This window comes from Alosa alosa, chromosome 11, assembly GCF_017589495.1.
Source record: "Alosa alosa isolate M-15738 ecotype Scorff River chromosome 11, AALO_Geno_1.1, whole genome shotgun sequence".
NCBI classification, from domain to species: domain Eukaryota; kingdom Metazoa; phylum Chordata; class Actinopteri; order Clupeiformes; family Clupeidae; genus Alosa; species Alosa alosa.
In genome coordinates, this window is record NC_063199.1 from 18355574 (window position 1) to 18380573 (window position 25000).

The window sequence follows — 25000 nt, forward strand, 5'->3', positions numbered from 1 at the left end:
TGCATCTGTAGTATAATAAGAGTTTGATAAAAGGATTTCATAAATTAACCTCATGCTGCGTTTCGGTCAGACATTACATTTTTGAAACTTCAGCTCATGAGGCTTCATGGCATCCTTTACTCTTTCTACCTGAATGGTTACAATTAATTATAGTTTTATTCAAATTACATATGTTTCCAAATAATAATAATCAGATCAATAATGATACTAACAGTAATAATAATAATAATAATAATAATAATAATAATAATAATTTTTTTGCCTGGGCCTCTTAATTGAATGTACAAGACATGCCCTCTCCCCCAACACCCACTCCCCATTGAGTACCACACAATAAGCTTTTCATCATCATCATGTTAAGAGAATGAGAAGCAGATCTCTGCATGTTCTCTGCATACTTTGTCTTCCAAAGTATTGAACAAAGTCTGATCTATCTATCTAATACTAAGACGCTGAGACAGTGTCAGATAATGCAGTCTGTTGAGTGTTGATATGAATTTGCTGTGTTTTTTCTCCATAAATAAACAATATGTCTCCGGTCTTAACGGTACACTATGCAGGTTTTTTAGCTTAATATGCAAATTTTTTTATCTTAATTTACCTTCATTTAACAGCTTCAGAGTCATTGGAATGGTTATATGACTTTTTTCGGTTGAATGGTGGCCGCCTTCCCCTCTACGCCTGTGAGTGGAAAACCACCCCTTGCAACTGTGGGCCGGCGGGCCGACAGCCTCAGTGTCAGGAAGTATAACGAGTGTAACAAATTGCTTTACTGCAATCAAATACACATGCATGCCAGGCACCGGGCTAAAAAAGGTAGCGATGGAGTTTCTCAGACATAGATCATGACAGAGCCAGTTTAAAAAAAGCAAAACCGAGAAAACAGTAAGGAAATTGCCAATACTGCATAGTTTACCTTTAAGAGTAACAGATGTGAACACACTCTTGAGGGGTTTCCTTGGTTTTGTCATGGCAGAAAATTCCAACAAAAAGAATTTGGTTTGAATGATTGTTGGACAAACTACTTTTGACAACAGGGCATTATTCAAATCCTGCTGAACACAGTTGAAATAGGATTGATTCATTGTATTGTCACTGTTGCATTTTATTCATATTTTGACTTGTTTTTCTTAAAAGCTGGCAGGTGTCCGGAAGACTGGTGTGTGTTTGATAGGTTGCACAGTGGGACGATACAGGGTTTAATGGCTGAAATCTGTAAGGCACGGATGCCAAGAAATTGTCTCTCTAATGTTTTCTGCTGGCGTTAATGCATGTGCAAGTGCCACTGGTGATCTGGGCTCGTTTGGTTTGCCTGTCCGCCTCTGTAATGGTGCAATGAGCAGTGTTGAACAGAGGAAAGTACATAATGGTTTAAAAGCTTGAGCTGCTGTTCAGAGCCCAGTGTGTGGGTTTGTGTTGTGTTATTGTGTAATGTGTGTGTGTGTGTGTGTGTGTGATAAGAGGTATTATGTGTGTGTGTGTGTGTGTGTGTGTATTGTGTGTGTGTTATGCGGGCATGTGTGTGCCTCTGCGTTTAGCCATGTGTGCGTGTATGTGGCGTGTGTGTGTGTGTGTGTGCGTGTGGGCATGTGTGTGTGAGTGTGGCCGTGCATGTGTGTGTGTGTGTGTGTGTGTGTGTGTGTGTGTGTGTGTGTGTGTGTGGCCGTGCATGTGTGTGTGTATGCGTGTGAGCATGTGTGTGTGTATGCGTGTGAGCATGTGTGCGTGCGTGTGGGTGTGCATGTGTGTGTGCATGTGTGTGTGTGTGTGTGGGTGTGCGTGTGTGTGTGTGTGTGTGTGTATATTGAGGGGCTGATGGCTCCGGCTCCAGTGTTCCTACTCTGAGCCAGGAGATGGAGCGGCACCACAGGCTGATGCTGCTTCTCCTGGGATAGAGCTGGGCTTCTGAAGGAGCTGTGGATGAGGATGACTGAGTAGCACCACTAAAGCCAGGAAACACACCAACTTTGAAAAGTCGGCACAGAAAGTAGAGAGCCAGACATCCCAGGGGACAAGTGTTTGTTTGCGTTTGTACATGTGTGTGTGTGTGTGTGTGTGTGTGTGTGTGGTGGCGTGCGTGTGTGTGTGTGTGTGTGTGTGTGTGTGTGTGTGTGTGTGTGTGTGTGTGTGCGGGCATGTGTGTGTGTATGCGTGTGGCCATGTGTGCGTGTATGTGGCCGTGTGTGTGTGTGTGTGTGCGTGTGTGTGTGTGTGTGTGTGTGCATGTGTGTGTGCATGTGTGTGTGTGTATATGTGTGTGTGTGTGTTTGTGTGTGTGTGTGTATGTGTGTGTGTATGTGTGTGTGTGTGTGTGTGTGTGTGTGTGGGTGTGCATGTGTGTGTGTGTGTGTGTGTGTGTATGTTGAGGGGCTGATGGCTCCGGCTCCAGTGTTCCTACTCTGAGCCAGGAGATGGAGCGGCACCACAGGCTGATGCTGCTTCTCCTGGGATAGAGCTGGGCTTCTGAAGGGCTGTGGATGAGGGATGACTGTCGAGTAGCACCACTAAAGCCAGGAAACAGACACCAACTTTGAAAGTCGGCACAGAAAGTGAGAGCCAGACATCCCAGGGGACAAGTGTTTGTTTGCGTTTGTACATGTACGTGTGTGTGTGTGTGTGTGTGTGTGTGTGTGTGTGACAGAGGATAGACACAGTATCCGCAGAGTCTTTGTGTGGAGTTAACTAAACAGGAAAGTTGTGAAGTTTTTTTTTTCCACACTCACTCACACACACACTTACATGAACACACTCACACACGCACATACGGTCAGTCAGTGTACAGATAGCCACATACTTTTCTCACGGCACTTCACACACTTACAGTACACACACACCTACACACACACACACACACACACACACACACACACACACACAGACACACACACACACAAACACAGACACACACAGATTTCCCAGAGTGCTCTGTGCTACACCTTCTGTGTATAAGTGTGTGTGTTTTTTTTCTGTACCAGGTGGGCACTTGGGGCCAGGCTGGCAGCCACTTGGTAAACAAAGCATTCAGCGGCAGGGAGAGTCATTCAATTTAGGTTAATTGAAAAGCACAATGCATCTGGGGCCCCACTGCTGCCCTCTTTCCCTCTCTTTCCTTCTCTCTCTCTCTCTCTTCCTCTTCCTCTGTTTCACTCTCTTTCTCCACCTCTGCCTCCTTCCCCCGTGTCTTGCTCGGTCCTACCATTGTTTTTGTCTGCCTTCTGGATGCTATCGCCGTGCCCATGTTACTCTCCTGGGCCACACACACACACGACTGCTCTCATTAGATAGACACACACACACTCACACACACTTCTCTCTCTCTCTCTCTTTCCATCTTTGTGTTCCTCTCTCTTGTCACACACTTTACGCTCTGTGATTCAGCACTTGTCTCTGTGAACCCACTGCCTTCTCTCTCTCTCTCTCTCTCTTGCACTCTCTCTCACTCTTTCTCTCCCTCTCTTTCTGCAGAGTGGCTGCAATTTCCAAATTAATGCAGTGTTCTATACCAGCCGTACGTTCCATGCTCTCTCTCTCTCTCTTCCTCTCTCTCTCTCTCCATCTCTCTTTTTCTCTCTCTCCATCTCTCTTCCTCTCTCTTTCTCTCCATCTCTTTTCCTCTGTCTCTCTCTCCTGCTCCTGTTCTCTCAAGTAGCATGGGAGAAAGAGGACAGACTGGGGAGAAATTCTAGAAGACCAAAGTCCATATGTGTGTGTGTGTGTGTGTGTTTGTGTGTGTGTGTGTGTGTATGTGTGTGTGTGTGTGTGTGTATGTATGTGTGTGTGTGTGTGTGTTTGTGTGTGTGTGTGTGTATGTGTGTGTGTGTGTGTGTATGTATGTGTGTGTGTGTGTGTGTGTGTATGTATGTGTGTGTGTGTGTGTATGTATGTGTGTGTGTGTGTGTGTGTGTGTGTGTGTATGTATGTGTGTGTGTGTTGTGTGTATGTGTGTGTGTGTGTGTGTGTGTGTGTGTGTGTGTGTGTGTGTGTATGCGTGTGTGTGTGATAGAGAGATTTTGTGTGTTAGCGGGAGAAAGTGTGACGATTTGAAGACAGAGATGAAAATGGAATTAATGAGATGGGAAGATGGGTGAAAATGAGAGAGTGAGAGAGAGAATGAAAGATGAAAGAGAGAGAGAGAGAATAAAAGAGACAGAGAAAAGGCAAGCAAGAAAGAAAGAGAGATAGGGAAAGGAGAAAAAAGAGAAAGAGATTGAGGAAAAGGAAGCTTGGGCAAATTGAAAAGCACGCTCTGAGTTTTGCTTGAGCGTGGACGTCATCAGATGCTCCAAATTTCACTGCATGCGGGCGGGAGGGGAAATAGGCTGCCAAGTCCTGGAAGAGCAGCTGTGCACATTGCCATGGGGAGAAGCGATCCGTGGGGTTAATCTGACTTTGATGAGGGCCCTGTCGAGTACCCCGCGCCCGGGCAGCGAAGACGGCAGTGGGTTGGCATCGCCCGCCTGCGCCAGGTGAGGGGCTGCCAGGTCAGGGGCCGCCACTAATTTATCGCTTCTTCAAATAAAGCATGCAGTAAACAGGGAAACTATTGATTTGTAGAGGAAGGAGTCCAAAACAGAGGGACACACACACACACACACACACACACACACACACACACTGCTCAACTGGTGTCAGACTTGGCGGAGGTGCTGTAACTTGATGAGAAATCAAGCTGAACGGAATAAAGCAACCAACCGCATACACAAATCTGGGCAAAGATCTTTCAGTTGGCAAATTTTCAGTTAGACTATCTGTTCATTCCTTCAGGAAGGTCTCTGACTGAAAACTTGTGAATTAAAAGACCTTTGGGCAGATTTCAGTGTCTGATTCACAAACTCTCTATCAGACTGCCTTATCATTTCCTGAAGAAAGTCTCTGACAAAAAAAACTTGTGAATGTAAAGACCTTTGCATAGAGTTCAAGGTATGGTTGCTTTGTTCAATCTAACAGGATAAAGCCAATCATGGGCATACATTTGGCAATGACACACTCACACTCACACTTACACACACACACATACACACACACACCTCACACAAACACACACACAAGCACACACACACTCACACTCACACTCACACTCACACACACACTCACACACACACACACACACACACACACTCACAAACAGTGGGCTGGACTCTCTCACTTCACCTTCAAATATCCCTACATTAGGACAACTTAGCAGCTACATTTTTGTTATCTGTTCATAAAAACAGCACCTCACCAACACACACACACACACAAACACACAGTCATGTGCACTAGCTCCCTCTGTGTCTCTTGCATCAACTGTACCTGAGGCGCTGCATCCTGTCTCGTTGCATCGCGCCTTGTCTTGCTCAGAGCCCAGAGCGGCGCATATGGACAAAGATTCACTTTGCCTTCCACCAGCTGCATCTCCATTAAGGCCTTGGCTGTGCCACGCGGAGGCCCATCTGCCGTCCGACGGCACCGAGCCACGCTGGCAGCCCCTGCTCAGCGCTACACCATGCCGGTCCGATCCGCGCCTGTGTGTGCCAATCCGGCCTGCTCGAAGCAACATTAGAGACGCTCCACCAAGTGAGCTGGACAAAAGCCCACCTCCCACACTTACACACACACATAGAGGTATACACACACACACACACACACACACAGAGGTACATACACAAGCAGCAACCTCCCTTTGCGGATGTCTACAAAAACACCACAAAGAATCAGTGTGTGTGTGTGTGTGTGTGTGTGTGTGTGTGTGTGTGTGTGTGTGTGTGTGTGTGTACTGACCAGTGTGTTTGAATCTTGAATGTTTTTGTGACACATTCAAGGGCCTCTCTCTCTCTGTCTCTCTTTCTCTCTCTCTCTCTGTGTTTCAATTCAATTCAGTTCAATTCAAATGTGTGTGTGTGTGTGTGTGTGTGTGTGTGTGTGTGTGTGTGTGTGTGTGTGTGTGTGTTTGACTTTTTTGTGTGCTTCACTGATTAAGTGACTCCCTTTGTTTATTGCAAGCATCTATATACAGTATCTTGCTGCGACTCTTGTGCTCTGTTGTTCATCTCCTAATAATATTCTTAGACTTGGATCCTTTTTGTTTGAAGTTTTGGAGGTCTTGATGCATTTTTCTGAATTTAGGAAAGAGTTGATCTCGTATCTCTTTCCATTGGCAGCATTCAGCCAAAAAGTGAAGCTCTGTTTCTATGGCACCTTGGTTGCAGTTGGAGCACAGCCTGTCTTCTCTGGGCAGCCAGATTTGTCTGTGTCTGCCCTTCTTGATAGCCAGACTGTGATTGCTTAGTCTACCTGGTCAAGGTTTTTCTCTGTCTGGTATCAGTGACTGTGGATAGGTAGTCTGCCACAGTGTACTCTCCGTTTAGGGCCAAATAACATTGAAGTTTATTTTGTCTTTTTGTTGTTTCAGTCCAATATGATAAGTAATTTTGTTTTTCTGCATTTATAATTTGGTAAGGCCAAATTGTTTGAGAAAGGGTGGCAAGGTCCTGAGGCTGACTATTAGTTGTGTTAGTTGTACTATTAGTATGTGTGAGTCTCAGGACTAGCTGGATGAGCACAGATGAGGGGACTTGTTTTTATACTCATCTCTTGGCTTTTTAGGGCTTTATAACAATAAGAGTTGGGGTCGCTTGTTTTGAGATGTTAGAAGAAATTGATGGCTCTTTTTTCTATTTTAATTAGTAAAGGGTATTGGCCTAATTCAGCCCTGCATGCATTGATAGGTGTGTTCCTCTGTACCTTGAGGATACTTTTACAGAACTCCGCATGCAGGGTTTTGATTGGGTGTTTGTCCCATTTTTCAAATCCATTGTACAGTACATATGAGGACCCTACACTTCACTACCATATAATGAAATTGGTTCGATAACTTTTTCTGTTTGAAATATTTTGAGCCGGATCCGAATGGGTATGTCAAATTTAATAGTTTTTTTTGATGGCATAGAAAGCCCTTCTTGCTTTCTCTTTGAAATCATTCACAGCCAATTTGAAATTATTTGAACTGATTTTTAGCCCAAGGTAGGTGTAACTTTTTACTTTTGCATACGATTGCATATGTACCAAAGGTTAATTTCTTTCCCTGATGTCTGGATCTATCTCTCTCTCTCTCTCTCTCTCTCTCTCTCTCTCTCTCTCTCTCTTTCTTTCTTTATTTGTGTGTGTATGTGTGTGTATATGTGTGTGTGTGTGTGTGTTTGTGTGTGTAGCCTACATAGCCTATGCTAAAATTCCATAACCAACATCATTCATCTTTTCACCCAAATGTTTTATCAAGGTGTAGTCCCAGTCTCGTTGCCCTCAAGCACATTTTACAGTGTTAACTGAAAGCTCCCAAAGGCTACATTTCATCATATTACCCTAACACTAAAGATGCTTCTTGAATTTTAGGATCTGGAGAATTTCTCTCTGGCCTACCACAAATCTGCAATAGTCAGAACTTGAACGCAAGTTGAGCTTCAAAAAGACAGACAAATGTTTCATTTGAACTTTTTTTCTCACTGTAAAAGAAGATTTTAGAATTGATGGGGCATTACTCATTCATCGGTACATTTGAGAGAGACAAGTTAGGGTTTTTAAAGTTGACTTTCTTAGTGGTTGAGAAAGTAATTTTTTTTGTCAGTTAATCTTGGCAAGAGCCACCAAAGAATGGAGTCACCAAAGTGACTAAGAATATTCTTTTGATCCCGTGAGGGAAATTTGGTCTTTGCATTTATCCCAATCCGTGAATTAGTGAAACACACTCAGCAGACAGTGAACACACAGTGAGGTAAAGCACACACTAATCCCGACACAGTGAGCGGCTAGGTGCCTTGCTGAAGGGCACTTCAGCCGTTCCTACTGGTTGGGGTTTGAACCGGCAACCCTCGGTTACAAGTCCGAAGTGCTAACCAGTAGGCCACTGCTGGTTAGTGACTAGATAGCAAAACTGTCAAATGCCAACTCAAGTAGTGTTTGTACAGAATGCACATGTGCTGTCTAAATGTGTGTGCGTGTGTGTGTGTGTGTGTGTCTGTGTGTGTGTATGTGTGTGTGTGTGTGTGTCTGTGTGTGTGTGTGCTGATTCTCTGGGACTTGTACCTGCTTCCTTTCTCTGTGTCTTTCTCAGAAGGCCAGAGGCAAGTTTTGCTTAGTGTCAAACAATATCATGGCACCATACCAGCTCGGTACATTATGCCAAAGGGCATTAGCAGCAGTCCCAACAGAATATCGCCTCATTGTCAGCCCCCTGCTTAGAATGTTCCCAGCGCAGCCACAAGCACACGATAGCATTCCCCAAACTCCCTGCAACTAGCCACCCTGCTAACATAGCTACTAGCCACCCTTGTGATGCTGCATAGCCAAATCCTTTAATGTGTTTTGATATCACACTACCTTCTTGCCCTTCACACCCCTGCAACAACCTAAAAGCATCCTTTAAGTAATCCTGTACTTAAAGGTCTTACAAATAGTGCACAAAGTCAGGTGGGACAGAATGCACAGCCACAACTATAGCTTGTCTTCCCGTACCGGTGACACCTGAAAAGCTATGCATTACCCATGATGAGTTATGGTTAATTGGTTGTTTTAATCCTGTTAACTTTGTGTAACTAGGTGGTGCTGTCAGGGAGTGTATTTTTACCTGCATGCTCTATGTTTTTTGTGCAGACCACATAGATGATCAGCCATAGTGGTCGTACACTGGTGGGTGGGGGTGAGGGTGAGTTTGGGCATAGGCAGAGGAGCTTCAGGCGTGATTTAACTGAGTTGGAACAGTTTGTTTACAGTCCCAGTTGTTTCCTACTGGGCTGTTTATGTTGATGTTTATTTTTTTGTGTTTATTTTTTGTTTACGTTTGTTCTCTTTTTCTTTTCTGTTTGTTGGTACAGGGATTTGTTTGTCTTTTCCTTTCTCTTCCCCTTGTAAGGCACCCTTAAGAGTTTTTTATTTACCTTAACATACAGGGATGGTGGGGGGGTTATGTTTGGTTGTGTTACTCTCTTTTTTCACCACACATACATACACTTCTGCCATTGTCTGAGCGGTTTCATTCGGTCCCTTTCCACAGGTGTATTGATCAAGCACCATGCAGTCTGCATTCATAATATAGGTGCTTGATTTTATACACCTGTGGATTGGGACCTGACGAAACCCATGAATAGGCAATTACTGACCTGGCAACTTTGTGTGTTCGGGTAGGAACATTGTCCCCACCCCCTCCAAAATCGAAATGGAAAATCTGCTATGCTACAGGAATCTGGAGATCTCTTTCTGCAGACTGCTATCAGTGCATTCCCTCCATATTGTATCAGAGTTCATGTTCATAGTTTGTTGCAAAAGATGCATATTTAGTTATTTTATTATTGTGCTTCTCAACTGTAGGAGAGCAAATATTCTTTAGTGCCGCTTTAATGTAGTGGTAGAGATCGGGATGTCTTTGGAAACACTATGGCTAGCTTTGGCACAGCCGCACAGGCTAACCCATGAGGGTTTCACTTAACCACGCAATGAAAGGTTATTTACAAGTGCCACGCCAGTTTGTCAGGTTTCAATTGAAAGAGGGTCCGCTTTCAGTCTCTATACTGCAGGTGTGGACGACGGACACAGATTTGGGTCTATCACTGGGGGGTAAGTGAGGGGCAAATGTGGTGGACAAAAGAGATAGTAGAAGAAAATAGGCCACAAGAAATGTTACTGTCTTTTGTTGCTGGCAGAATGGATGGGTCAATTGCTTCAGGCTGCAGAAGAGACCACAGGCTCCTGTGTGGGGTCTGACAAAAGACCAATGTCATTCAGCAGAAAGAAAGCATCACAACAAGCCATATGCAGCAGAAATCTTTCACACAAGTGGACTGGACATCCAATGAATAGAACCATATTCAGTAGAGAGACAGAGAGAGAGAGAGAGAGAGAGAGAGAGAAATTAAAGAGATGAAAATGAGGAACAGTGGTGTGTTTACTCTATTTTAAGCCCGTCTGACAAATTAAATTGGAAATATGGAAAGAATAAACACATGTACTGCAATGTACTTGTGGAGCTTCATGCTGAGTGTAGACTGAGAGCCATGAATTGGCTAGTGTCTATAGCACCTCAGTGCCCGAAGCATCAGTGCCTGTGGCTAACTAGCTGAAGGCTCAAACCATTAGTGATAGTACACAGAACTGTAGTTGGCCAAACACAGCATTATAATCTCAAAGACTGATTTATGTCTTCATTCCATAAAACTTGGTACCATGTTGGAATGAAGACATAAATCAGTCTTTGAGATTATAATGGTTACAAATAGACAAAGAATGAGGTTGAAACACATAACCCTAATGGTTGTGTATCCACTTTGGCTGCTCTATATTATGCTAACTAATTGTGTTAGCATTTTTTCTATATCACATTAGCGTGCATAATCAAAACCACAAGATGAATTGAATTTCCCCTGGGGATCAATAAAGTATCTATCTATCTATCTATCTATCTATCTATGACCATGTGACAAGCTAGCCGTGGCTTGTGTAGCATTGTTTGATGGCGGTGATGGACAGTGGAACTGCAGAGCATTCTAGCCACTGCTCCTGTGCTGGAGGAGTTGAGGCTTGTGCTAATGTGTCGTCCATGCCGTACCAGCAGCCCTCCTGATGCCTCCACACTGTCGGCTTTTTTTGTGTGTGTGTGTGTCACAATACTGTATGTCTCCATTGTGTGGACCTGTGTCATAGATTGTGTATGTTGTTCTGGCATCCTCTTTGAAAACATGTTTGTAGGCTACATAAGAGCACTCTGTGAAGCAAGGTTTACAAGTACCCATTCCTTTGTAAACACTTAGGGCCCGTCCCAATACCTCCCCTACCCCTAGATTTTTGCCCTAACCCTCATTTTTGCGCATGCATGTGTAGGGCTAGGGTGTCCCATTACTTTAGGGAGCAAGGGGAAGTGCTATTTTCCCCTTAAAATCAACCCTCAAAATATAGCCAGGACCGATGCAGGCTTAAAAGGAAATTACCCAGGATACCGTGCAAGCTTAGCGAGCCGGCCAAATTTTTTATATATCATCGCAAATAATCATATTAAAATTTCGAAATATGTTGGAATATGTTAGTTTGATGCACATCTGATGAACTGTTGAGTTTTGAACACTAATGTTAGAAAATATCTCATGAAGCTATCTGACGATGTTCATGATATCTTTGAGAGAGTCTGCCCATCAAATAACATTATATATATGATCTGGGTAGATTCGCCAATATTTAAGGTGTGTGTTTTGGCGTTCATATGAACACAAATATCTTTGTTGATTAACTAGACGTAGATAAACCAGCACAGCCCACACAACAATGACCGCTGGAACGGGTATGTTCCTGAATGAAAATAGTAGCAGGCTACACGTCATTTCTTGGCGTGGCGTAGGTGAGCACGTTCGCTACGCTAATTTGCATATAGTGGTGTCCCAATTCATAGGGAAAGATCTTACCATCCACTTCCCTTGTCGAGGGGGCTTTAATGTTGAGGGCAATCAAAACCAAGAGGAAGTGTTAAGGGGGGAGAAATGGGACGGGCCCTTAATGTGCTTTTTTGTGTTGTCCCCTCAGCGTGGTTCTTTAATAGACGTCACAATTGGTGCTACGTCTGCATTGTGGCGCTCCATCAAAAGGCATTTTGTGTGTCAATGCGCTCCGCGGTGCTGTAATCTTGTGGCTGCACTACCTGTTGCTCCAGTGTAAGGCTACTGTCAGTCAGACGCCTGGTCCACTCTCCATTCTCCCTGGGCAGCGTGATGAATGGAGCGCCGGTGGGAATATGACAGCAGCTAAATCCACTCTCTTTCTCTTCCTCTCTGCTGAGGGGTGACGGCTGCTTTATTTTGTTCAGACCGGTCATTTTTCTCTCTTCCTCTTCTCGTTCTCTTTTTCCTCTCTATCTCTTTCCACTTCTTCTTCCCCTGTGGTCCCTCTGTACAGCACAGCTTGTCGTTCTCCTATACACAGGCTATAATAGCAGCGTGGATAAAGACGGAGCCCGCTGATCCAGACAGCTGATAGGAAATTGCTGCGGATGATGGCGATGTGATAGCACCTGTGTACAGTAATGAAAGGTTGCCGGCGGATCATAATGAAACTCGAACGCTCACAATGCTCGATCGTATCGCATTATAATTGGCTGCACTGTCTGCAGTGGTAGAGCGCCGTTTAGTGCGTCATTCATTTGGCATAAGAGGGTCAGATAATCCCTATATTTGGCTCATGCCTCGAGGCAGAGAGAGGCCAGGTTTGTACTCAAGAATGGTTTGGGAGTTGAGTGGACCAGAGCAAGGAGGGCTTTGGCTGTACTTTGGCTAAGCTTGGCTGGTTGTCCCTGCACTTAAGTAGTGTTATAATCTTTTTTTTTTAATAACTTGCTCTCTTTTATCTTAAGTTCACAGAACCATCATGGTTAAAACAAGCAATTTGTAAAGCAATTTGTAAGCCATATCTACTTATGCAGAGCCCCACACCAGCCTAAAATCTACAGTACTTAGAGTAATATCTATTAAACCAAGTTATAACTTGCATTGTGACATGACATTAAATCATTGTGATAGCTGATAATATGAACTGTAATTTGTGAATGACCTTTGCAATCTAGTAAAATCTCTGACCCAGTATCAGAAATCATGTGTCATGCTCAGTGATGGGACCAATGGAAGCACATCTGCTGCTGTGCTGTGCTTGGGTCTGTTTACTCTTCCTCCTCTAGTAGGAGTAGACAGCAGGCACAGAGGCAGCAGAGATCCATTGCAAAATCAACATTATTCAGCTTGTAAACTCTTCCGTGCCTACGTATATATTTATCGCATTTTCATTCATCACGTCAACAGGCGAGCGGGACTGCGTTTTTGATCGACTGCAGACTGAAGTGCTTCCCCTTGAGTGCTGCTCGTCTTTTCTCTTCTCTTCTGTCTCGACTCTGATTCACTCTCTCTCCCACCCACCCCTCCCTCTCTCTTTCTCATCTCACTTCCTTTCTCTTAGCTCTAACTGCTAAAGATTCCTGCTATCGTATACGAAATGTGCCCTATTTTATTATTCATTCCGCTGCATTCTTATATAGTTTTTATCTCTTGTCTTACATCCTGACTCGGACTGTATGATTTTGCTTATCAGCAGAATAGCTTTTTATATACCCTTCATTGGGAGCGAGGAGGAGCGGGGAGCCACTTCACATTGGAATGGAGAGCAATAGAAAGCAATCTAGCGGCAATGCCATGCGTTTAAGACTCAATAGCTCTATGCACAGAGGGTGTCCATTTCTTTGTAGGTTTGTTCAGGCATCGCACCCGAGAAAACCACAACACATGCAACACTGTCTCTCTCTTGCCAGGGAACCTTCAAGCCCAAGCTGTGGGGATTTTTATTTTTTATAGTGTTCTCTCTCTCACTCGCTTTCTCTCTCTATTTCAATTAAATTCAATTCAATGTTGCTTTATTAGAATGACTTTGTAGGCAGTGTTGCCAACGCACAAAACAGAACAGCATAACAATTTTCACTTTGTCTATATTACTCTATTATTTCTACTCTTTCTCTCACAAAACCTACCTCTTCTCTCTCACTTTTACCTCCTCCTGAGACCTCCTCCCTCTCATACGCTTGCCTTTGCTCTTTTATGTTATTTTATTATCATTATTACTATTATGCTTCTCAGTTGCATGTTTTACTTTTTTTCTGTTTTATTGTTTTAATAATTATAATTGTTATTATTGTCTGTGTATTCTTTGCACTTCTTCTCTATTTTGTTTTTAACTAATTGTTAAATCCTTTTTTTATCCTATTATAATTCTAGGCTCCCCGTTTACCTATGTATGTACCTCTGTATTCTGCCTTACCTGTGAAGCACTTTGGGTCAACTCCTGTTGTTTTTTAATGTGCTATACAAATACAGTTGACTTGACTTGACTTGAATTGGCTTACATGTTCCTTACCTTAGCCACTAAAAGTGGAAGCCTAATGGAAAAACAAATACCTGGTTAAAAAGGAAACACTCCTCTGGCTACACATGCTCCATCAGAGAGAAATGTGTGACTAACTAACTAACTAACTAGCTAACTAGCTAGCTAACTAACTAACTAACTGACTCACTAACTAACTAACTTACTTACTAACCCAATGGAACAATAAAGTCTCCAAAACACAGGTAACTGCTGTACAGGCCCCTCTAGAAGCATGAAGTAACGTAAAGCCAATCCCGTGAGGGAAATTTGGTCTCTGCATTTATCCCAATCCGTGAATTAGTGAAACACACTTAGCACACAGTGAACACAGTGAGGTGAAGCACACACTAATCCCGGCGCAGTGCCTGCAACAACAGCGGCGCTCGGGGAGCAGTGATGGGTTAGGTGCTCAAGGGCACTTCAGCTATGCCTACTGGTCAGGGTTCAAACCGGCAACCCTCCGGTTACAAGTCCGAAGCGCTAACCAGTAGGCCACGGCTGCCCCATGGGGTTACTGTAGAGAAAAGTCTGCACACCAATAGCTCCCAAGCAAATATATTATTTTAACGAGTGATGTTTCGGAGCAAGCCCTGGTTTGGGAGTGATTGGTTAGCACACTTTTCTCTACAGTTGCTACTTTTGTTTTGGTCCAGCACCCAGTTCAGACTGTGCATGGGATGTGCATGCACGTGCTTGCTGGACAATTCTCAATATAGGGAGTCAGCCATATAATGCTACCTCCAGTTCTGCCTTTTATATTCCATATATAACATTAGTCAGTGCATTAGAGCAGTGGTTCTTAACTGGAACAGTCTTGGGACCCACAATTTTCCACTGTCATCAGGTCGCTGACCCAATTTTTTTAGCGTTCAAGTCAATTTAAATGTAATTCTCAAATAACCATATATAACCATAACCATAACCAAATATATCCATAATAGGCCTGTGTAATAATAACATTATTATTATTATTATTAGCCCTATTATCATCATCATCATATTATCATTGTTGTCATTCAAATGACTGCACGTTATCTCGCATAAACACTCCGACAGTATCTATGGCAACAGATGATATGGAGCTGAAATCGTCTGTCAAAATAAGAGTGGAAATTGTTGCCGGGAAAAGTTGGACGTGTTTTTTTTTTTAACCGTATAAATGAATTAGCATTTTTTTCACCACAGCTCCGTGACCCACCAAGGACCCCTCCGCGACCCACTTTTGGGTCGCGACCCACCAGTTAAGAAACACTGCATTAGAGGGCATGAGAATGCCATTGTCAGTACAGATAAGGAATTAATCGCAGTAGTTCATGGTAGATACATTAATGTTTTATGAGAAGGGAGCAAATGGATGTCAGTCAGTATAACCTAGTTTAGCCTGCATGTCTTATTTTAAAAACTAAAATAATAATTAAAAAAAATAACCCAGGGTTTTATAAAATAAAAAAACAACAACATTTGTTCTGGTTTCTAAGGCCTAAGTGTCTTTTACAAAAAACAAACAAAAAGTGAGATGTCCAAGTCCATGTTTTTTATTCATATCCACACAAACTGGCATTTTGGTGATTATTGTGGGTCAGGTGGTGATTTAAACTCTGGCACCACATGGGCATAGCCTGTCACCATATGCAAACTGCCTCTTGAGGATTTGATGCTATTTAGGAAATGGAACAGGGGCATGCTAGTTGAAGTTGCTGGTGAAATGTATTAGCCTGGTTCATAATGATAAGAAGAAACATCACACACATGGGGTGCTTGCATGCACACACACTCTCTCTCCCACACACACGCACACATATACACTCCCCCACACACACACACAAACACACACACAATAATACATGTTTGCACTCTGCAATAAGCCATCAATTAAATGCACTTCGCTCAATCACACACACACACACACACACACACACACACACACACACACACACACACACACACACACACACACTTGCCTCATGAGAAATCAACACCCGTCGCCTGTCACATAATTCATCACTCTGCCTCATAAACCCTAAAAGGGGTCAAGCCTCTACTTGTAATAACAACACACACACACACACACACACACACACATACACCCACTCACGCACACTCACACACACTTACCCTCCATCTGGATGTGTGGGCTAAGGGCTGGCGATGTGGGACTCGGTCCCCACCTGAGGGGCCTGGTGGCTAGGGCAGGGTGTGGGCGTGACTGCAGATTTACACCCTCTTAATTAATTGATTCATTAAGGCGTGCTTGTTAATTGCATTCTAACGAGGCAACGACAGCTGGCAGAGGAGCTCGAGGATTGAGAGGGGGATACGGGAATGAGATGTGACAGTGGGAGGTGACGGGGCCACGCCAATGGCCTCCTCTTAATGGAACCTCATCAGGATGCACGCACACACACACACACACACACACACACACACACACACACACACACACATACACACACAAACACACACACACACAGACTGCCGGAATTCCAGACACCAACTCATCAATGTTTAAGGGAAGGCCCCATAACTCTGAAAGGGGCTTACACAGGTGTTGTGTTTCCAGGGAAGGCAACATGGCCCATCTGTTGCGTTGAGTAACATCTTAAGCATCCCAAATTGATATATAATTAACTCCTCTAATTGTCTTCGCTCCAAGAAAACATCCATTGAATGTATCGAAAGAAAGGGGTAAAGATGCCAAAAAATGGCAGATGAGTAAACAGAATGTGGAAAGAATTAATTTATTTACAAAAGACTTGCAGGAAAAAGAAAAAAATGACTGATTGTATGTGTAGGAAGGATAGAAGAAGAGATAGTACAGTTGTTGTAACTTTACCTGGAAGAGATTATTTGTGTGTGTGTGTGTGTGTGTGTGTGTGTTCGTGTCTGTGTGTCTGTGTGTTTGTGCATTTGTGTTCTAAACTGTATACATGCTTTTGTTGCACAGATGGAATAGGCTTTAGAGTATGCCCAGTGTGCATGCTTTCATGTGCTTGTTTTGTGTGGCCAGGCCTAGCGTTCACTCTTCTCTCTGTGTGTCCGTGGAGAAGTAGTGGCAGTGAGGCAGCACGCAGCATGTGCCTCTGCCCCCAAGCTCCCTGATTCTCCTCCACCTTCCCTGCCTCCTCCGGCCACATCCAGTCCACTCCTCCAGCAGGCTCTCAGGGAGGAAGCCCATTCAGCTGGAGAGAGTGCTCTGTGAATGGGGGGGGGGGCAGGCTAATGCTGAGGAGAGCGAGAGCTTTTCTTCCAGAGCATTCTCTAAAAGCGAAGGTCGGCAGGGAACCTTCAAGCTCAAGCTGTGGAGATTTGGAGGTTTTTTTGTGGGTTTCTCTCTCTCTCTCTCTCCCTGTCTTTCGTTCACTTGGTTGTTTCTTCTTCTTCATCCTCATTTCATCTCTCCCTCTCTCTACTCTCTCACTTCCTTTCGTTCACCATTATTTTATTTCTCTACACCTTTCTTTCTATTCTCTTCATCTCTCTCTTCTCTCCATGTCTTTTTTTCTTCTCTCTGTTCTTCCCTTCCTCCTCTCTTCTTTCCACATGAAAATGACAATAATCTGGAGCCTGTGCTGGAATCCAATGAGATCCCTTGTAAACAGAGACACTGCTTGTTATAACAGCAGAGATTAGTCCATGTAAAACCCTCCGCTCCAGTGCCAGATTGTCTGTGTGTGTGTGTGTGTGTGTGTGTGTGTGTGTGTGTGTGTGTGTTTGTTTGAATGTGTGTGTGTGTGTGTGTGTGTTGTGTTTGTTTGAATAAGTGTGTGTGTGTGTGTGTGTGTGTGTGTGTGTGTGTGTGTTGTGTGTGTGTGTGTGTGTGTGTGTTGTGTTTGTTTGTGTGTGTGTGTGTGTTGTGTTTGTTTGAATGTGTGTGTGTGTGTGTGTTGTGTTTGTTTGAATAAGTGTGTGTGTGTGTGTGTGTGTGTGTGTGTGTGTGTGTGTGTGTGTTTGTTTGTGAGTGGGAAACAAGAGTGTAGCGCACGTCTCCTCAGAGGTAAGCTCTCTCGCATGCGTGCGTACACACAGCATGAAGCATTCGCCCTGGGTTTCCTCCAAGAGCTGGCTAAGAGTAATCCTGTTGCCATACAGTGCAGTTTAGCTTTCATTCTGTGAGCGAGCAAGTGCGTGTTCTTCCCCGCCTCATCTGCGATCACCACAGGCTCTGTCTCACTCCAACCGAGGCACGGAGCCAGGGAGACAGGGTTGGAGTGCGGAGGAGAAAACAAGCAGACAGACAGATAGACACAGACAGAGAGGGCTGGTGTTGACTGTAACTCTGTATATGTGGCTGGACAATGGTATTGCAGTATTGTTTTATACAGTCCCTTCAGTTGTGTACAGTATGTCCGTGTGGATTTGTGTCACTGCGTTTTGCCGATGTGTAGCAATTTGTTTGAGAGGAATCTTTGTAGAACTGGACTTGTCTCTATTTCACCTGTTTATTTTTTTACAATAAGTAAGAAACAAACACGCCAACATTTCGGCCGCATGGCCTTCATCAGAGCACTGTTGCTGATGTGTATTCATTTTGACTTAGTCTAACATCGATCCATCCTGCAAATGATTTTGGCCATGCATTTGGACATTCTGTTATGGCAATAAAGCACATTTGGGTGAAAGTGAATCAAATTGATTGAATTGATCTAGATTGAATCAAATTATGTTGAATGTGACAGATTTGAGAGAAAGATAGAATATGAGAGAGGTGGGTGTAAAGAGGGATGGCAAGAGAGAGAGTGAACAAGAGAGAAAGAGAAGGAGGGAGAGAGAGTGAAAGAGGGAGAAAGAGAAGGAGGGAGAGAGGAGAGGGAAGCATTCGGACGGCTGTTGGGTGTCAGCATCATGTTTTATTCCCATTGTTCTGGCTCAGAGCAGCTCTCCAGTGTGCTGTCAGCAGCATGATCCATGTGACTGCCGGCAAACACACACACACACACACACACACACACACACACATACACACACACACATACACACCCACACTCACACACTCACACTCTCACACTCACACAAACAAACACACCAGTCCATCTCAGCCTGGTTCAACCTTGTGCTGTAGGGTGTGTGTGTGTCTGTCTGTGTGTGTGTGTGTGTGTGTGTGTGTGTCTGTCTCTGTGTGTGTGTGTATGTGCTTCAGCCTTTACATGCAGTGTCAGACACATGTTATCATTTATTCAACTGAGGTTTTGAAAAAAAGCAATGAACACATATTTCTCCATTCACATTTTGTCAGCACATATCATAGCTAGTTACACATAGATGCAGACCCGGAGTGGGTAATCGGGAGAATTCCCGGTGGGCCGCTTCACTTTTGGGCCGGTCGAGGGAAAAATATTGGCATTTGTCACGTTAATCTATCTTCTCTTAAAGTTGGCTACACACATTCGCATTCTATGCCTAACACCGCAGCCTCTGCATGGGTCCCCTCCGCTATATTGGTCCATATAGCCCGTCTTTCATAAAAAGTTTTCTCAGATACCAGCCGGGCCGTAGTGATAAGTGTCAGGGAGGATGGATAGTAGAAAGATGCCATGAGGGACTGAAAAGGCCAGGTAAAAAAGACTAAAAGTATTGGAGGGAAATGCTGCCAAATGTGCCATGCTTCCAATTTTTTTGAAGAGGACAGACATAAGTGGCAACTGGTAAAGAGAGATAGCCATGATTATAACGGTGTAATTGGGCTACCTACTGGACGTTATAGCGTTGTCAACCTATTCGCAAGTAACATATTAAATTAATTAAAATATTAGCATTTTGGTATCATCCAATATGGCTATTCATAGACTTTGCAAATATTTTGCAAATATTGATAACAAAACTCAATCTTGATCTGTGTATGCAGTAGCCTATAGGCCTAAAAACAAAAGTAGCCTGAGCAGCAGATCAGCCAGTCCCCTAACTATTACTATAGGGACAAGTAGAAAGGATAATAGAGTTAACCATATGAATTAAAGTTATTTTATGTAAGAAAGAACAGCAGGCTATGACAGCAGTAGGCTACATGATCAACCTATATGGCTTGTTTGTTCAGAAGTGGGTGTAGTAAAGGAGCAAATCACCAAACAACAACATGATAGCTGACCCATGCAAAAAAAACATGTAAAACAATACAGTAGTTCAATATGCCTCTTAGTGGAATTGTGGGATACATTTCAAATGCTTTATTTCTTCCTTCCTGTTTTGTTAACTCAACCTATCCTTGTGGAATAGTGGAATATTAGCCTATAATAAAAACTACAAGATAGTAAGTAAGAGCTGAAATGTTCCCTTATTATGACGCCGCACAGCCAAGCTTTTTTCTTTTCTTTTTTCTTTTCGCATGCCCAAATTTCCGTCAATGATTCCGGGACACTGAAAGACCGGGTACACGAAACTTGTGGACATGTAACCCACATGGATAGCATGGAACCATCGTTTTCGTTTTGATCTGTAGCCCCTCCGCTGAATTGGACCCCGAAAGGGAGGTAGGGCAGACACAGTTTTCTGTGAATATCTCGAAAACCGTAGGGTTTAGGAGGACCATTTTTTTTGTATGTTGATCTCAAGGGGCCATGTCAACCCATTCCATAACCACTCATTTCATGTATAGCGCCACCTAGTTAAACACAAAAAGTAAAAAATGAGGTGGTGTAATTGAAGGTGTCTGTGACCTAACATAGTCAAAACTGCACAAAATTGGAAGTGTAGGATCATTATGACACCCCCCTATGTATGCACGCCAAGTTTTGTGGAATTCCGTTCATGGGGGCCACACAATAAATTAATTTATGTTACTATACACCAACTGGCCTGTAGGTGGCCGGAGACAGTTTTCTGTGAATATCTCGAGAACCGTGGGGCCTAGGGAGGTCCACCTTTTTTTTTTGTATGTTGGTCTTAGGGGGCATGTCAACCCATCCCATTACCACTTATTTCATGTATAGCGCCACCTAGTTAAAAATTAGAAAGCAAAAAATGAGGTGTTTTCATCTCAATATCTCTGGCTGACAAGGTCAAAACTGCACGAAATTAAAAGAGTAGGATCATTATGACACCCTCTGAATGCATGCCAAGTTTTGTGTACTTTCGTTCATGGGGGCCTTACAATAAAATAATTTATGTGTACATTTAGTGACATACACCAACAAGGATTCCCGGGACACTGAAAGACGGGTAACACAAAACTTGGTGAGCATGTACCCCACATGGATAGCATGGAACCGTCATTTTTCGTTTTCATCTGCAGCCCCCTCGCTGGACTGGACCCCGAAAGGAGGGTAGGGGGCGAACACAGTTCTCTGTGAATCTTTTATGGTATGTTGGTCTCAAGGGCCCACATCAACCTGGCTCATAATCACTCATTTGTGATTTGCCCCTCCCCCGGTAAAAAATGAAAATCAGTAGGATTAAAAAGAAAGCCAAAATAAATATTCATCATCATCATCATGGCTGCATTTTCAGTATTGGCTTAGAAGTAGTCGTTTGTCCACTAGATGGCGCATCGTTGCAGTGAGGCAGAATTTTGTTGGAAGTTAAAAGTGGGTTGGAAAAACAATGGGCCTTCATACAAGGACTGTAATTTACCTTGTTTTAACATCTAATAAGGATAGGACGATGTTCACATGAAGTGTAATTCCCATTTCTTCTTGAAGCCCGAAAAATAAATCTAAGGATGTTTTCGGACATGCTTGGTTTTACTGCAGATGCGTTAATCTTGTAATATCAATAAGGACCTAGGTAATGTTACCCGTTAGCGTTGGTTGAGTGATGGAGGCATTTGATTGATTGCATTTGTAGAAAACTATAAATGCGGTTATACCAAGCAAATTGATAGCAGCACTGTTTGTATCTTTCGACTGTCATTTATTGCACGTGCTACAAAATCATTCTGTGCAATGGAAGATTTACCAACGTTACACCGGTCTGATACAGTTTGCCTATACATCGTGAGACTGAGGCGCCTGTTTATTTTGTTTTAAGTGCGTGCAGGGTGTGAGAGGGGAATCGATGTGCTTTGATTACAGCTTGGTAGTTGTAGTCTGTGAAATTAAAAAGCGTGTGTGTGTGAAGTATCCAAACAATGACACCTTCATTTCATTATGGCTGCTTTAGCAAAACACCTTAAGCTACTGTGTAGTGGGTCCCATTTAGAAGTGGCTACTTCATTGGCTTTCCTTGACTCATGGAGCTGCGTGAATGTTATTACAACTTTTCGCCCACGATATGACAGTTTAAGTCCGCTTGATACTGTAAGGCGTAGAAGCCATTGGTTTCAAAGGAGATTTTATTTGTGTCGCCAGCATAGCCTATTGACAATTTATGTTGTCAATAGGCCTACCTTATAATCCTACCTGTAGCTTAGGGAAGCTAACAACTTTCTATTAGGATCTAGTTTGTTAGTTACCGTTTTGTCATAACTCCCTGATGAATTTTTGCATTTAGAATAGCCAGAGCGTGTATATCTCAATCGGAAAATTAAACAATATCGGGTGCCTATGGACTAGGCTGGGTGAACCCAGCCTGATCTGCCCGCTATTTATTTTTGATTTCTTAAAAGATTGAGCTTGGTCTGATGAAAGCCAGACTAGCCATGGACCTCAGTTAAACAATGCAAAGGGGACATGAATCAGCCTATATTTGCACTAACAATAACGGACAAAAAGCTTTTCAACTTTGGCCCGTTAAAAAATGTATGAACAGTCTAGCGGCTTATTTCATCAAGGCCCATTTTGGACATGTCAGTTATTTGCACCACTGGTTAGATGTAAAACAGCATTTCGTTTCAGACTAGGCTACTGTTACTTAATTTGTGCATTAACAATAACGTTTCAGACTACTGTTACTTAATTTGTGCATTGACAATAAAGTATTACATGAACTAAAGATGACTAAAATCTTATGTAGAAGAAGAAACATTCACAAAAATCCATCCATCCAAAAATGACCTTTGTTTTGATAGCTGTTGAAAGCGGCATGGAACTGACAGAGATGTTTTTGTTTATAAATACATAAAAATAAATAAATAAATAACATTATGCTGATACCTTTTGCTTTTCCCAAATACAATGTAGCCTACAGGTGTAAGTGACCTTTCATCAATCCAGTTGCAATGGATGAACTGTGATGAACTGCCCTACTTGTGATTGTTTAGAGATTTTTAAAGGTTTTATAACAATTCTACATCTTCTTTGGCTATTCTACAATCTATTCACCTTTTCAGCACCAGTAGGGTACTTTCTGTGCAGCCACACACACACTCAGGCATGCCAAACAAGCATACACAAAAGTTTCAAGAGTGGGGATGGAGTAAAATATGGAGACAAATTGAAGTGTGATTTATTTTTTGGGCGGATGTACAGCAGGACTGGTGGGCGGATCATATTTTGTACCGCTATCGCGGTTACATCTAGTTTATCCAATTTCCACCACCCACTAAAATGTGGGCTGGTCTTGGGCCTGAAACTCCCGGGCTGAAAAGTGGCCCCACTCCGGCCCTGCATAGATGTATCTGTCTGGGCACACAGAAAAACATATTGAAACACACACACACAAGCACATGCAGCCCACACACACACACACACACACACACATACACACACACACACATAGACACATACAAATGTGCCCACACATACACTTACACATGTAAATAATGTACAGACAAGTATATGCACTCTCTCAAACACACACACACACACACATACATACACACACACACACACACACACACACACACCCACACACACCACACACACACACACACACACACACACACACACACACACACATATTGATTGCATGAACTCAGTGCTCCTTTAAGCTTTGTGGGCCATGTGCTACTGTCATTGAGATGCAGTGCCTCTCTAGGAGAACTTAATGTGTCACTCTACTCGTTCAGGGGCCAAAGCCATACATAAATAAAACACAAAAAAACAAATAAATAAATAAACAAACAGTGTGATGAAGGATGCTGAGAATCTGTCAATCAGCCCAAATGATGTGGCTGTCTTCTGCCACCTCTCCCACCTTCATTATCTCTCTCTGTCTCTCTATCCTTCTCTCACTCTCTATGTCTGTCTCTCTCCTTCTCTCACTCTTTCTGTCTCTCTCTCCTTCTCTCACTCTCTCTGTCTCTCTCTCCTTCTCTCACTCTATCTGTCTCTCTTTCTCCTTCTCTCACTCTCTCTGGCTCTCTCTCCTTCTCTCACTCTGTCTCTATCTCCTTCTCTCACTCTCTTTCTCTCCTCTCACTCTCTCTGTCTCTCTCTCTCCTTTTCTCCCAGAGAGAGAGAGAGAGAGAGAGACAGAGAGAGGGAGGGAGAGAGGGAGAGCTGGGCTGTGGACTGATGACTTGTCAGCGCTGGCGTTGGTAAATAAATAGATGGGATTGGCTCTTTAATCTGGCTTATTATGCTCGTGGGGTTCATTAAAGAGCACAACGTGACTCAGAGCTCACAGGCCTTATTTGTGAGCCAAGAGCCGTGCTAGGCGTTATTTGTGAGCATGAGCAGAGAGCTGCGCCGTCGATCGCCTCATGTAAATGTCTACACCCTCCATGGAGGGGCTGCGATAAGCCCGCGTGAGGTTACAGAGGACTGTGTGTGTGTGTGTGTGTGTGTGTGTGTGTGTGTGTGTGTGTGTGTGTGTGTGTGTGTGTGTGTGTGTGTGTGTGTGTGAGGACAGGCTGCTATGACACAGCGTGGAGCTACACAGCACCAAGAGCCTGGAGTAGAGCAGCTGATAGTGGCCTGCAGTCATTCTTGTTTATGTACGAAAGTGGCTGTCTCAGTTGAAAGCTTCTCAACAGAGTTTGATTTCTGACTTCCGTGACTGTCAGTCCCATTTCTGCAGTGATGTGAATCTGAACTTCTGATGAACAATTACACCAACGAACGAATGAATAAATGAATGAATGCATGAATGAATGAAAGTGTAGATAAATGGATGGATGTTGTCGAAATGGCAGTATATAGATGATATAGCTGCAGTGTACACTCAATCTTTTAAATCACTGGAAACTCAGGGGATAGTGTAGCTGCCCACATGCATCAAAGAGATCGATATCACTGTATACACACACACAGAGGGAGAAAGATGTTAC

The 25000-nt window shown here is 43.4% G+C and overlaps 1 protein-coding gene across 1 annotated transcript in view; it reads left to right on the forward strand.

Moving 5' to 3' along the window:
- Positions 1-25000, forward strand: part of cdh13 (cadherin 13, H-cadherin (heart)) — a 431894-nt gene that overhangs the window by 38159 nt on the left and 368735 nt on the right. The gene's annotated exons all lie outside the window — the stretch shown is intronic.